Consider the following 15,659-nt stretch of genomic DNA (forward strand, 5'->3'; position numbering starts at 1 on the left):
AAATTGAAATACAAGGTGTTTTTCCTTTTCATTATCAAAAAGGGGTATACGATTTTTTTTTTAAATGATTTGATTTTCGTTTTATATTTAGAATAACAAGAAAGTAAAATCAGTAAGAGACAGAAACGAAAAAAGGTCCGTTTTTTCATTTTCTGAGACCGGAAGTTGTCATCAGGAAGTGTGGAGCCAAACAGAGTACGGTTCATAGACTGTACATACATTTTTTTCCCCGTTAGTTTTCATGGTCAAAATGAGACATCAGGTGGCCGATCTTAAAATGAATCAATATTGATTTTTTTATAGAACGTTAAAATTTTGCGAAGCCAGGGGGCGGGACTACTTGATTGACAGTCTGGTCTGGAATGATTGACAGGTCCTATGGAGGAGGAAGCAGAGACTCTGTTCTCCTCGTTTGGATTAATTCTGATATAATAACTGTTGGTTTATTTATCAGTGCCGTAGCAGAACATTTTCCACAGACAGTTTTCCTGCCCGTTGGCTTGTTTTAACCAGTTTTCTGCCTTCAGGTGATTCTACCAGGAGACATTGAAAGGACTCTGATAGTTCGGTAAGTAAATGTTTATTTTCGTATCGGTGCCGCTTTTAATGCACTTTATATGCAGCTTTAGTGTCAGATATAATGTGTTCCATGCACTCCAGATGTTGGTGGAGTTTGTTTCAGTGTGTGTTGACCAGAGAAGAGAGTTAGCATAGTAAATATTAGCTTCAATGTTAGCGATGCTAACCGAGCTAGCTGCTCAGTCGTAGCCTGATTAAAGCTAAGGTAGCATCAAGCTAATGTGCTGAGTTTCATGTAAACAGCTGAAGTGTGTTGTGTTCCTGTAATGTGGTTCATTAAGTTCATAAAACTGTGGCTGGTTGACATTAATGTAACATTCAGGAAACTTAAATGTGATTAAAACAGTAACGTTAATGTTCTAGTTGTCAATAATCAGCTTTAATTTGACACTAAAACAGACTGATAATTTTAAATGACATCAGTTTCATTAATTTGTTGAAAATTTTCTCATTTGTTGTTGTGATGTTGCTGCTGATTCATTAAAACCAGATGATCCGTGTTGAAGACACGTTTAGTTCTAGTATCAGAAGTACAAGAAGGAAAATGGAAGTTTAGTTCTGCTACGTCAAAGATTTCAGGAATAAAATAACTAAATGAGTCTTTATGCCTCAAACTTTATTTTACAATAATGAAATAATGAAATAATCACAGATAATGAAATATAAATAGCAGCGAAAACCTGAGAGAATAATTTCCTGAAAAGTCTGTGAAGGAAAAGCAGCTTTTTATCCTGAAAGATCAGAATCAGCTCCAACATCTGCATCTGACAGCATCAAGTCAACCAGAAAGAAAAGAAAAAAGAAAATGACTTCTTTCTGATCACATCTGTTCCGCTGCTCACAGGCTGCTGCTGCTCATATTCTTCACATTTATTGTCCACTTTTAAAAGTTCAGCAGACAGGTGCTTTGCTTTGGAGTGTGACGATGTCGTCGGTGATGTGGAGAATGAAGTTTCCGTTTCACCCACAGCGTGCTTTAGGGTAGCCGGGTTGGACTTGATGTTTGAAATACTGACCGAAAGCTCAGATTTAACTGTCTGTAGTTCCGATTTGATGGGTGTTAAACTTTCACTCCAAACCGCCAGAAGCTGGGTCTTTAAAATAATCGCCGTCTCGTTACAGAGTGAAAGTAGCAGTTCCTCCTTAAGGTCAGAGATTGCAGCATCTGAGGGCCTCATCAAAAGAAGATGTAGTTGATGAAGGCGTTGTGGAGCAGGGCTAGAAAGACCACGACCAAGCAGCCTTGAGATCTTAGGCAGCGTCTGCCTCAGGTGGGTGTCAACGGTGTTCACGGTCAGGTCTGTGCTAATCCCGTCAAAAAACAAAACAGAAAAAAATTTAGATTATAAATCAACATGTAACCAAAGCACTCTGTGTATAATGCCATAGTATAGGATGTAGTTCAGAAAATGTCAAAGTATAGTATACTTTTCAAGAATAACATAGTATGGCCTGGAGTTCATAGTATAGCTTGGCAAAAAAAAAACAACAGATTATCATGTGGTTCAAAAAGTGCAAAATCATACGATGTTGCCTAAAATTGTCATGTATGATATGTGGTTCAAAAAATGTCATAGTATAACATGTCACTCTAAAAATGTCATAGTATAGCCTTTGGTCTAAAAACGTCATAGTCTTGCATGTCGCTTTAAAAACGTCATAGCATAGCATGTCGCTCTAAAAACGTCATAGTGTAGCCTTTGATCCAATGAACATCATACTTTAGCATGTCGCTCTAAAGACGTCATAGTATAGCATGTCGCTCAAAAAATGTCCTAGTATAGCATGTCACCCAAAAAATGTCATAGTATAGCCTTTGGTCTAAAAACGTCATAGTTTTGCATGTCACTTTAAAAATGTCATAGTATAGCATGTCACCAAAAAAATGTCATAGTATAGCATGTCGCTCTAAAAGTGTCATTGTATAGCCTTTGGTCCAAAAAACGTCACAGCATAGCATGTCGTCCAAAAAACGTCAGAGTACAGCCTTTGGTCTAAAAACGTGATAGAAGAGCATGTCACTCTAAAAACGTCACAGTATAGCATGTTGCTCAAAAAACGTCATAGTGTAGCCTTTGATCCAACGAACATCATAGTTTAGCATGTTGCTCTAAAAACGTCATAGTATAGCATGTCGCTCAAAAAACGTCATAGTATAGCATGTCGCTTTAAAGACGTCATTGTATAGCATGTCGCCCAAAAAAGTCATAATATAGCATGTCACTCTAAACACATCATAGTATAGCATGTGGCTCAAAAAACGTCATAGTATAGCATGTCGCTCTAAAGACGTCATAGTTTAGCATGTCACCCAAAAAACATCATAGTATAGCCTTTGGTCCAAAAACGTCATAGTATAGCATGTGGCTCTAAAAACATCATAGTATAACATGTCGTCCAAAAAACATCATAGTATAGCATGTCGCTCTGAAGACGTCATAGTTTAGCATGTCGCTCTAAAAACGTCATTGTATAGCATGACGCTCTAAAAACGTCACACTATAACATGTCGCTCTAACAACGCCATTGTATAGCATGTCCCTCTAATAACATCATAGTTTAGCATGTGGTCCAAAAAACGTCATTGTATAGCATGTAGTCCAAAAAACGTCATAGTATAGCATGTCGCTCTAAAAACGTCATAGTTTAGCATGTCACCCAAAAAACATCATAGTATAGCCTTTGGTCCAAAAACGTCATAGTATAGCATGTCGTCCAAAAAACGTCATAGTATAGCATGTCGTCCAAAAAACATCATAGTATAGCATATGGCTCAGAAAATGTCATAGCATAGCATGTCGCTCTAAAAAAGTCATTGTATAGCATTTTCGCTCTAAAAATGTCATAGTATGGCATGTGCCTCAAAAAACGTCATAGTATAGCATGTGCTTCAGAAAGACGTCATAGTATAGCATGTCCCTCTGAAAATGTCATAGTATAGCATGCCGCTCGAAAAACGTCATAGTATAGCATGTCACTCGTAAAACGTCATAGTATAGCATGTCGCTCTAAACACATCATAGTATAGCATGTCGCTTTAAAGACGTCATAGTTTAGCATGTCAACCAAAAAACATCATAGTATAGCATATTGCTCTAAAAACGTCATAGTATAGCATGTCGCTCAAAAAACGTCATAGTATAGCATGTCGCTCTAAAATCGTCATCGTATAGCCTGTTGCTCTAAAAACCACATAGTATAGCATGTCCCCCAAAGAACGTCATAGTATAGCATGTCACTGTAAAAACGTCATAGGATAGCATGTCACTCTAAAAACGTCATAGTATAGCATGTCATCCAAAAAACGTCATAGTATAGCATGTCGCCCAAAAACATCATAGTATAGCATGTCCCCCAAAGAACGTCATAGTATAGCGTGTCGCTCTAAAAACGTCATCGTATAGCCTGTTGCTCTAAAAACGTCACAGTATGGCATGTCCCCGAAAAAAGGTCATAGTATAGCATGTCGCTCTAAACACATCATAGTATAGCATGTGGCTCAAAAAACGTCATAGTATAGCATGTCGTCCAAAAAAATCATAGTATAGCATGTCGCTTTAAAGACGTCATAGTTTAGCATGTCACCCAAAAAACATCATAGTATAGCATATTGCTCTAAAAACGTCATAGTATAGCATGTCGCTCAAAAAACGTCATAGTATAGCATGTCGCTCTAAAATCGTCATCGTATAGCCTGTTGCTCTAAAAACCACATAGTATAGCATGTCCCCCAAAGAACGTCATAGTATAGCATGTCACTCTAAAAACGTCATAGGATAGCATGTCACTCTAAAAACGTCATCGTATAGCCTGTTGCTCTAAAAACGTAACAGTATGGCATGTCCCCGAAAAAACGTCATGGTACAGCATGTCACTCTAAAAACATCATAGTATAGCATGTCACTCTAAAAATGTCATAGTAGAGCATGTCGTCCAAAAAACGTCATAGTATAGCATGTGGCTCAAAAAACGTCACAGTATAGCATGTGGCCCAAAAAACATCATAGTATAGCATGTCACTCTAAAAACGTCACAGTATAGCATGTCACTCTCAAAACATCATAGTATAGCATGTGGCTCTAAAAGCATCATAGTATAACATGTCATCCAAAAAACATCATAGTATAGCATGTCGCTCTGAAGACGTCATAGTTTAGCATGTCACCCAAAAAACATCATAGTATACCCTTTGGTCCAAAAACGTCATAGTATAGCATGTCGCTCTAAAAACGTCATAGTATAGCATGTCGCTCTAAAAACGTCATAGTATAGCATGTCGCTCTAAAATCGTCATCGTATAGCCTGTTGCTCTAAAAACGTCATAGTATAGCATGTCCCCCAAAGAACGTCATAGTATAGCATGTCACTCTAAAAACGTCATAGTATAGCATGTCACTCTAAAAACGTCATAGTATAGCATGTCATCCAAAAAATGTCATAGTATAGCATATCGCCCAAAAACATCATAGTATAGCATGTCCCCCAAAGAACGTCATAGTATAGCATGTCACTCTAAAAACGTCATAGTATAGCATGTCACTCTAAAAATGTCATAGTAGAGCATGTCGTCCAAAAAACATCATAGTATAGCATGTCGCTTTAAAGACGTCATAGTTTAGCATGTCACCCAAAAAACATCATAGTATAGCATATTGCTCTAAAAACGTCATAGTATAGAATGTCGCTCAAAACACGTCATAGTATAGCATGTCGTTCAAAAAACGTCATAGTATAGCATGTCGCCCAAAAACATCATAGTATAACATGTCATCCAAAAACATCATAGTATAGCATGTCGCTCTAAAAACATCATCGTATAGCCTGTTGCTCTAAAAACGTCACAGTATAGCATGTCCCCCAAAGAACGTCATAGTATAGCATGTCACTCTAAAAACGTCATAGTATAGCATGTCACTCTAAAAACATCATAGTATAGCATGTCACTCTAAAAACGTCATGGTATAGCATGTCGCTCTAAAAACATCATAGTATAGCATGTCGCTCTAAAAACGTCATAGTATAGCATGTCGCTCTAAAAACGTCATAGTATAGCATGTCACTCTAAAAATGTCATAGTATAGCATGTCGCTCTAAAAACGTCATACTATAGCATGTCGCTCTAAAAACGTCATTGTATAGCATGTCGCTCAAAAAACGTCATACTATAGCATGTCGCTCTAAAAACGTCATAGTTCAGCATGTCGCTCTAAAAACGTCATAGTTTAGCATGTCGCTCTAAAAACGTCATAGTATAGCATGTCGCCCAGAAAACGTCATCGTATGGCATGTCGCTCTAAAAACGTCATCGCGTAGCATGTCGCTCTAAAAACATCATAATATGGCATGTCACTCTAAAAACGTCATAGTATAGCCTTTGTTCCAAAAAAAGTCATAGTGTAGCATGTCCCTCTAAAAACGTCATTGTATGGCATGTCGCTCTAAAAACGTCATGCTATAGCATGTCGCTCTAAAAACGTCATAGTTTAGCATGTTGCTCTAAAAACGTCATAGTATAGCATGTCGTCCAAAATACGTCATAGTATAGCATGTCGCTCTAAAAACATCATCGTATAGCCTGTTGCTCTAAAAACGTCACAGTATGGCATGTCCCCGAAAAAACGTCATGGTATAGCATGTCACTCTAAAAACATCATAGTATAGCATGTCACTCTAAAAATGTCATAGTAGAGCATGTCGTCCAAAAAACGTCATAGTATAGCATGTGGCTCAAAAAACGTCACAGTTTAGCATGTGGCCCAAAAAACATCATAGTATAGCATGTCACTCTAAAAACGTCACAGTATAGCATGTCACTCTCAAAACGTCATAGTATAGCATGTGGCTCTAAAAGCATCATAGTATAACATGTCGTCCAAAAAACATCATAGTATAGCATGTCGCTCTGAAGACGTCATAGTTTAGCATGTCACCCAAAAAACATCATAGTATACCCTTTGGTCCAAAAACGTCATAGTATAGCATGTCGCTCTAAAAACGTCATAGTATAGCATGTCACTCTAAAAACGTCATAGTATGGCATATTGCTCTAAAAACGTCATAGTATAGCATGTCGCTCTAAAAACGTCATAGTATAGCATGTCGCTCTAAAATTGTCATCGTATAGCCTGTTGCTCTAAAAACGTCATAGTATAGCATGTCCCCCAAAGAACGTCATAGTATAGCATGTCACTCTAAAAACGTCATAGTATAGCATGTCACTCTAAAAACGTCATAGTATAGCATGTCGTCCAAAAAACGTCATAGTATAGCATATCGCCCAAAAACATCATAGTATAGCATGTCCCCCAAAGAACGTCATAGCATAGCATGTCGCTCTAAAAACGTCATTATATAGCCTGTTGCTCTAAAAACGTCACAGTATGGCATGTCCCCGAAAAAACGTCATGGTATAGCATGTCACTCAAAAAACGTCATAGTATAGCATGTCACTCTAAAAATGTCATAGTAGAGCATGTCATCCAAAAAACATCATAGTATAGCATGTCGCTTTAAAGACGTCATAGTTTAGCATGTCACCCAAAAAACATCATAGTATAGCATATTGCTCTAAAAACGTCATAGTATAGAATGGCGCTCAAAAAACGTCATAGTAGAGCATGTCGCTCTAAAATCGTCATCGTATAGCCTGTTGCTCTAAAAACCTCATAGTATAGCATGTCACTCTAAAAACGTCATAGTATAGCATGTCGCTCAAAAAACGTCATAGTATAGCATGTCGCCCAAAAACATCATCGTATAGCCTGTTGCTCTAAAAACGTCACAGTATAGCATGTCCCCCAAAAAACGTCATGGTATAGCATGTCACTCTAAAAACATCATAGTATAGCATGTCACTCTAAAAATGTCATAGTAGAGCATGTCGTCCAAAAAACGTCATAGTATAGCATGTGGCTCAAAAAACGTCATAGTTTAGCATGTGACCCAAAAAACGTCGTAGTATAGCATATCACTCTAAAAACGTCATAGTATAGCATGTCACTCTAAAAACATCATAGTATAGCATGTTGCCCAAAAACATCATAGTATAGCATTTCGTCCAAACAACATCATAGTATAGCATATGGCTCAAAAAATGTCATAGTATAGCATGTCGCTCTAAAAACGTAGTAGAGCATGTTGCCCAAAAAACGTCATAGTATAGCATGTCGCTCTTAAAACGTCATTGTATAGCATGTCGCTCTAAAAACATCATTGTATAGCATGTCGCTCAAAAACGTCATAGTATAGCATGTCACTCTAAAAACGTCATAGTATAGCATGTCGCTCTAAAAATGTCATAGTATAGCATGTCACTCTAAAAACGTCATAGTATAGCCTTTGTTCCAAAAAAAGTCATAGTGTAGCATGTCGCTCTAAAAACGTCATTGTATGGCATGTCGCTCTAAAAACGTCATACTATAGCATGTCCCTATAAAAACGTCATAGTTCAGCATGTCGCTCTAAAAACGTCATAGTTTAGCATGTCGCTCTAAAAACGTCATAGTATAGCATGTCGCCCAGAAAACGTCATAGTATGGCATGTCGCTCTAAAAACATCATTCTAAACATGTCGCTCTAAAAAGTCATCGCGTAGCATGTCGCTCTATAAACGTCATAGTATAGCATGTCACCCAAAAAACGTCATAGTATAGCCTTTGGTCCAAAAAAACGTCATAGTGTAGCATGTTGCTCTGAAAACGTCATTGTATAGCATGTTGTTCTAAAAACGTCATAGTATAGCATGTTGCTCAAAAAACGTCATAGTGTTGCGTGTTGCTGTAAAAATGTCATACTGTAGCATGTCACCCAAAAAACGTCATAGTATAGCCTTTGGTCCAAAAAAACGTCATAGTATAGCATGTCGCTCTAAAAACGTCATTGTATAGCATGGCGCTCTAAAAACGTCATACTATAGCATGTCGCTCTAAAAACATCATTGTATGGCATGTCGCTCAAAAAACGTCATACTATAGCATGTCGCTCTAAAAACGTCATAGTTCAGCATGTCGCTCTAAAAACGTCATAGTTTAACATGTCGCTCTAAAAACGTCATAGTATAGCATGTCGCCCAGAAAACGTCATAGTATGGCATGTCGCTCTAAAAACGTCATCGCGTAGCATGTCGCTCTAAAAACATCATAATATGGCATGTCACTCTAGAAACGTCATAATATAGCATGTCGCTCTATAAACGTCATAGTATAGCATGTCTTCCAAAAAACGTCATCGCGTAGCATGTCACTCTTGAAACGTCATCGTGTTGGATGTTGCTACAAAAACGTCATAGTTTAGCATGTCTTCCAAAAAACGTCATCGCATAGCATGTCGCTCTTGAAACGTCGTAGTGTCGCATGTCGCTCAAAAAACGTCATAGCATGTCGCCCAAAGAAAGTCATAGTATAGCATGTCGCTCTAAAAACATTACAGTATAGCATGTTGCTCTAAAAACGTCATAGTATAGCATGTCGCTCAAAAAGGTCATAGTATAGCCTTTGGTCTAAAAACGTCATAGTTTAGCATGTCACCCAAAAAATGTCATGGTATAGCATGTCGCTCTAAAATTGTCATAGTTTAGCATGTCGCTCTAACATTGTCATAGTTTCGCATGTCGCTCTAAAATTGTCATAGTATTGCATGTTGCTCTAAAAACATTACAGTATGGCATGTTGCTCTAAAAACGTCATAGTATAGCATGTCGCTCTAAAATTGTCATAGTATAGCATGTCGCTCTAAAAACATTACAGTAGAGCATGTTGCTCTAAAAACGTCACGGTATAGCATGTCGCTCTAAAATTGTCATAGTTTAGCATGTCGCTCTAAAAATATTACAGTATAGCATGTTGCTCTAAAAACGTCATAGTGTAGCATGTCCCTCAAAAAACGTCATAGTGTAGCATTTCCCTCAAAAAACATCATAGTGTAGCATGTTGCTCTAAAAACGTCATATTGCAGCATGTCGCTCAAAAAAGGTCATAGTGTAGCATGTCACTCAAAAAACGTCATAGTGTAGCATGTTGCTCTAAAAATGTCATTGTATAGCATGTCGTTCTGAAAACGTCATAGTGTAGTGTGTCGCCCTAAAAACGTCACAGTGTAGCATGTTGGTCTCAAAACGGCATTGTATAGCATGTCGTTCTAAAAACGTCATAGTATAGCATGTCGCTCAAAAAACGTCATAGTATAGCCTTTGGTCTAAAAACGTCATAGTGTAGCATGTCGCTCAAAAGATGTCATAGTGTAGCATGTCGCTTAAAAGATGTCATAGTGTAGCATGTCGCTCAAAAAACGTCATAGTGTAGCATGTCGCTCAAAAAACGTCACAGTGTAGCATGTCACTCTAAAAACATTACAGTATAGCATGTCGCTCAAAAATTGTCATAGTTTAGCATCTTGCTCTAAAAAACGTCACAGTGTAGCATGTCGCTCTAAAAACGTCATAGTGTAGCATGTCGCTCTAAAAACGTCATAGTTCAGTATGTCGCTCTAAAAACGTCATAGTGTAGCATGTCGCTCTAAAAACGTCATAGTATAGCATGTCGCCCAGAAAACGTCATAGTATGGCATGTCGCTCTAAAAACATCATTCTATAACCTGTCGCTCTAAAAACGTCATAGTATAGCATGTCGCCCAGAAAACGTCATAGTATGGCATGTCGCTCTAAAAACATCATTCTATAACCTGTCGCTCTAAAAACGTCATCGCGTAGCATGTCGCTCAAAAAACGTCATAATATGGCATGTCGCTCTATAAACGTCATAGTATAGCATGTCTTCCAAAAAACGTCATCGCGTAGCATGTCACTCTTGAAACGTCATCGTGTAGGATGTTGCTACAAAAACGTCATAGTTTAGCATGTCTTCCAAAAAATGTCATCGCATAGCATGTCGCTCTTGAAACGTCATAGTGTCGCATGTCGCTCAAAAATGTCATAGTATAGCATGTCGCCCAAAAAACATCATAGTATAGCATGTCGCTCTTAAAACGTCATAGTATAGCATGTCGCTTTGAAAACGTCATAGTATAGCATGTCACCCAAAGAAAGTCATAGTATAGCATGTCGCTCTAAAAACATTACAGTATAGCATGTTGCTCTAAAAAGTCATAGTATAGCATGTCGCTCTAAAAACATCATAGTTTAGCATGTCGCTCTAAAAACGTCATCGTGTAGCATGTCGCTCAAAAAAGGTCATAGTGTAGCATGTCACTCTAAAAACGTCATAGTGTAGCATGTTGCTCTAAAAATGTCATTGTATAGCATGTCCCTCAAAAAACGTCATTGTATAGCCTTTGGTCTAAAAACGTCATAGTGTAGTGTGTCGCCCTAAAAACGTCACAGTGTAGCATGTTGGTCTCAAAACGGCATTGTATAGCATGTCGTTCTAAAAACGTCATAGTATAGCATGTCGCTCAAAAAACGTCATAGTATAGCCTTTGGTCTAAAAACGTCATAGTGTAGCATGTCGCTCAAAAGATGTCATAGTGTAGCATGTCGCTTAAAAGATGTCATAGTGTAGCATGTCGCTCAAAAAATGTCATAGTGTAGCATGTCGCTCAAAAAACGTCACAGTGTAGCATGTCGCTCTAAAAACATTACAGTATAGCATGTCGCTCAAAAATTGTCATAGTTTAGCATCTTGCTCTAAAAAACGTCATAGTGTAGCATGTCGCTCTAAAAACGTCATAGTTCAGTATGTCGCTCTAAAAACGTCATAGTGTAGCATGTCGCTCTAAAAACGTCATAGTATAGCGTGTCGCCCAGAAAACGTCATAGTATGGCATGTCGCTCTAAAAACATCATTCTATAACCTGTCGCTCTAAAAACGTCATCGCGTAGCATGTCGCTCTAAAAACGTCATAATATGGCATGTCGCTTTAAAAACGTCATTCTATAACATGTCGCTCTAAAAACGTCATAGTATAGCATGTCGCTCTATAAACGTCATAGTATAGCATGTCTTCCAAAAAACGTCATCGCGTAGCATGTCACTCTTGAAACGTCATCGTGTAGGATGTTGCTACAAGAACGTCATAGTTTAGCATGTCTTCCAAAAAATGTCATCGCATAGCATGTCGCTCTTGAAACGTCATAGTGTCGCATGTCGCTCAAAAACGTCATAGTATAGCATGTCGCCCAAAAAACATCATATTATAGCATGTCGCTCTTAAAACGTCATAGTATAGCATGTCGCTTTGAAAACGTCATAGTATAGCATGTCACCCAAAAAATGTCATGGTATAGCATGTCGCTCTAAAATTGTCATAGTTTAGCATGTCGCTCTAAAATCGTCATAGTGTAGCATGTCGCTCAAAAAAGGTCATAGTGTAGCATGTCACTCTAAAAACGTCATAGTGTAGCATGTTGCTCTAAAAATGTCATTGTATAGCATGTCCCTCAAAAAACGTCATTGTATAGCCTTTGGTCTAAAAACGTCATAGTGTAGTATGTCGCTTAAAAGATGTCATAGTGTAGCATGTCGCTCAAAAAATGTCATAGTGTAGCATGTCGCTCAAAAAACGTCACAGTGTAGCATGTCGCTCTAAAAACATTACAGTATAGCATGTCGCTCAAAAATTGTCATAGTTTAGCATCTTGCTCTAAAAAACGTCATAGTGTAGCATGTCGCTCTAAAAACGTCATAGTTCAGTATGTCGCTCTTAAAACGTCATAGTGTAGCATGTCGCTCTAAAAACGTCATAGTATAGCATGTCGCCCAGAAAACGTCATAGTATGGCATGTCGCTCTAAAAACATCATTCTATAACCTGTCGCTCTAAAAACGTCATCGCGTAGCATGTCGCTCTAAAAACGTCATAATATGGCATGTCGCTTTAAAAACGTCATTCTATAACATGTCGCTCTATAAACGTCATAGTATAGCGTGTCGCTCTATAAACGTCATAGTATAGCATGTCTTCCAAAAAACGTCATCGCGTAGCATGTCACTCTTGAAACGTCATCGTGTAGGATGTTGCTACAAGAACGTCATAGTTTAGCATGTCTTCCAAAAAATGTCATCGCATAGCATGTCGCTCTTGAAACGTCATAGTGTCGCATGTCGCTCCAAAACGTCATAGTATAGCATGTCGCCCAAAAAACATCATATTATAGCATGTCGCTCTTAAAACGTCATAGTATAGCATGTCGCTTTGAAAACGTCATAGTATAGCATGTCACCCAAAGAAAGTCATAGTATAGCATGTCGCTCTAAAAACATTACAGTATAGCATGTCACCCAAAAAATGTCATGGTATAGCATGTTGCTCTAAAATTGTCATAGTTTAGCATGTCTCTCTAACATTGTCATAGTTTCGCATGTCGCTCTAAAATTGTCATAGTATAGCATGTTGCTCTAAAAACATTACAGTATAGCATGTTGCTCTAAAAACATTACAGTATAGCATGTTGCTCTAAAAACATCATAGTATAGCATGTCGCTCTAAAATTGTCATAGTTTAGCATGTCGCTCTAAAATTGTCATAGTATAGCATGTCGCTCTAAAAACATTACAGTATAGCATGTTGCTCTAAAAACGTCACGGTATAGCATGTCGCTCTAAAATTGTCATAGTTTAGCATGTCGCTCTAAAAATATTACAGTATAGCATGTTGCTCTAAAAACGTCATAGTATAGCATGTCGCTCTAAAAATGTCATAGTTTAGCATGTCGCTCTAAAAACGTCATAGTGTAGCATGTCGCTCAAAAAAGGTCATAGTGTAGCATGTCACTCTAAAAACGTCATAGTGTAGCATGTTGCTCTAAAAATGTCATTGTATAGCATGTCCCTCAAAAAACGTCATTGTATAGCCTTTGGTCTAAAAACGTCATAGTGTAGCATGTCGCCCTAAAAACGTCATAGTGTAGCATGTTGGTCTCAAAACGTCATTGTATAGCATGTCGTTCTAAAAACGTCATAGTATAGCATGCCGCTCAAAAAACATCATAGTGTAGCATATCGCTCAAAAAACGTCACAGTGTAGCATGTCGCTCTAAAAACATTACAGTATAGCATGTCGCTCAAAAATTTTCATAGTTTAGCATCTTGCTCTAAAAAAAGTCATAGTGTAGCATGTCGCTCTAAAAACGTCATAGTTTAGCATGTCGCTCTAAATACATCATAGTGTAGCATGTCGCTCAAAAAACGTCATAGTGTAGCATGTCGCTCAAAAAACGTCATAGTGTAGCATGTCGCTCTAAAAACATCATAGTGTAGCATGTCGCTCTAAAAACGTCACAGTATAGCCTTTAGTCCACAGCTGTCAGTAGGTGAGGAGCAACACAAAAACAGTCCAAACGCTGGTTTCCAGAGGGTTAGACGAGTATTTATTTGAAAGAGTAAGTTTACAACACAACATGTGAGGGGGTTAAAAGCAAATGGGTGTTAGTAAAATAATAATAAATAAACAGAACTAAAAGTGAACTTCATGTTGACATTGATGGGCATTCCAACCAGGAACAAAGTAAAAGATAATCAATACAAAAAAAGCCTCTTCCTGTTCACCTCTTAAAACCCCAAAACACACCGCAGTAGCAGCCTAAACTAAAACTACCAATGGGTTCCCTGTTTTCCTTTGTGAACAGTTTAAAGGTCCCTCTCTATCTCCCCACACATCCACCAACCACGAGAACACATCTCCAAAGTTCTGCCAGGCCAGCTCAGCTTCCCCTCAGAAGAAGTGCTGCCACCTGCCAGATGAAGGAGCCTTTTGAGAGGCAGCTGGCATCGTGATTGGACTGTACTTTGGTCTGTTCCAATCCAGCTTCAGCTCCAGAGACGGCAGGCGGGACGAGTCAACGGAGGCCGGGTGGATGAAGGCATGAAGCTGAGTACAATGCAGAAAACAACAGAGGAGGAGTGCAGCAGCCCAGGACCAGAACAACCAGAGTAGCATCATATGTCTCTTAGAAAACATCATAGTAGAGCCTTTGGTATGAAAAAACACCATCATATACATCGTATATTGTACAAATAACAAGTCAAAGGAAAGAGACATACATTGTAGAATTGTAGTAATTGTGGGCTGACTGATTTACTGATTATCGGTATTTTATTTTTTACTGATTTACGGTAATAAATACATTTAAAAATGGCGCTACTTTGGCTCTGAACCTTTATCTACCTGTGGTCGCTCTGTCTTCTGGAGTGATCTGATTGGTTATCCGTCATGAATAAAACTCCTTTAACTTAACATCTGTAAACAGAACAAAAATGTATCAACAAGTTTTCTGTTAGAGTTTGTGTTCTTCTAAGTTTAACTCCAAGATTTTAAATACTTTCATTTACTGCAAATGAATATCAACTCCAAATGTTTCACTAATAATCATTATCAGCCTTAAAAACCCACAAAACACCCCTCTATACTGGACCGCACTTAGTACAGTCCAGTTCCCCCTTCTATAAATCTGCTTGGAATCGTCCTCTTCCTGTTTGTCAAAGTGGCCTTCTACCTGGACAGGTTTTGTTGGAGCTCATGCAACAAACATTTTGGGTAACTGCACTTTAATATTGATGGATGACACTGAATTAGAGTCTGTTTGAATGAGACTGAGTTAAGATGTGTAGCTCTGTCATTAAATAGTAAATTATTTCTCAGAATTCACAGAGAAAAGTCTGAAATGTTTGCTAGGTTAGCGTCCCACATGTTCTTTGGCTCAGCTAAAGCTAACTCTCTCCAACTTCTGGATCTCTTGAGTTGCTTGTTGTTAAAATATCTTGCTAGAGGTGCTGAAGCTCAGAAAGTCTGAGATGTTTGTTCAAAATAAGCTCATTCTCAAGTCTTATCTGAACTGTGCTCTTTTGTTTGAACTTTCCCTAAACTTAGGAGTTAATGACAGAGCAGCACATCCAGACTCAGTCTCATTTATGTAGAGATTAAACTTCAGTGTCATTTATTGATGTTAAAGTGCAGTTTTTCAAATGTTTGTTGCACATGCTCCCGACCAAACCAGTCCAGGTGGAAGACGATGTGAAGAGAAAGCTCCAGAGGATGAATATCACCATTTACGTTGGAAATAAATGTCCTTTCATTCGACATTGTCATGCAAAAGTTGGATTTCCCTTTAATGATGTTCAGATCTTTGTT

General features: G+C 38.2%; 1 long non-coding RNA gene across 1 annotated transcript; it reads left to right on the forward strand.

Moving 5' to 3' along the window:
* The first annotated feature begins 330 nt into the window (after positions 1 to 330).
* LOC129347652 (uncharacterized) lies at positions 331 to 14,668 on the forward strand. The gene is made up of 3 exons (XR_008599851.1): positions 331 to 568; positions 1,702 to 1,850; positions 14,158 to 14,668. It is a non-coding gene; the product is annotated as an uncharacterized LOC129347652 (long non-coding RNA).
* The last annotated feature ends 991 nt before the right edge of the window (positions 14,669 to 15,659 follow it).

This window comes from Amphiprion ocellaris, chromosome 19, assembly GCF_022539595.1.
Source record: "Amphiprion ocellaris isolate individual 3 ecotype Okinawa chromosome 19, ASM2253959v1, whole genome shotgun sequence".
NCBI lineage: Eukaryota > Metazoa > Chordata > Actinopteri > Pomacentridae > Amphiprion > Amphiprion ocellaris.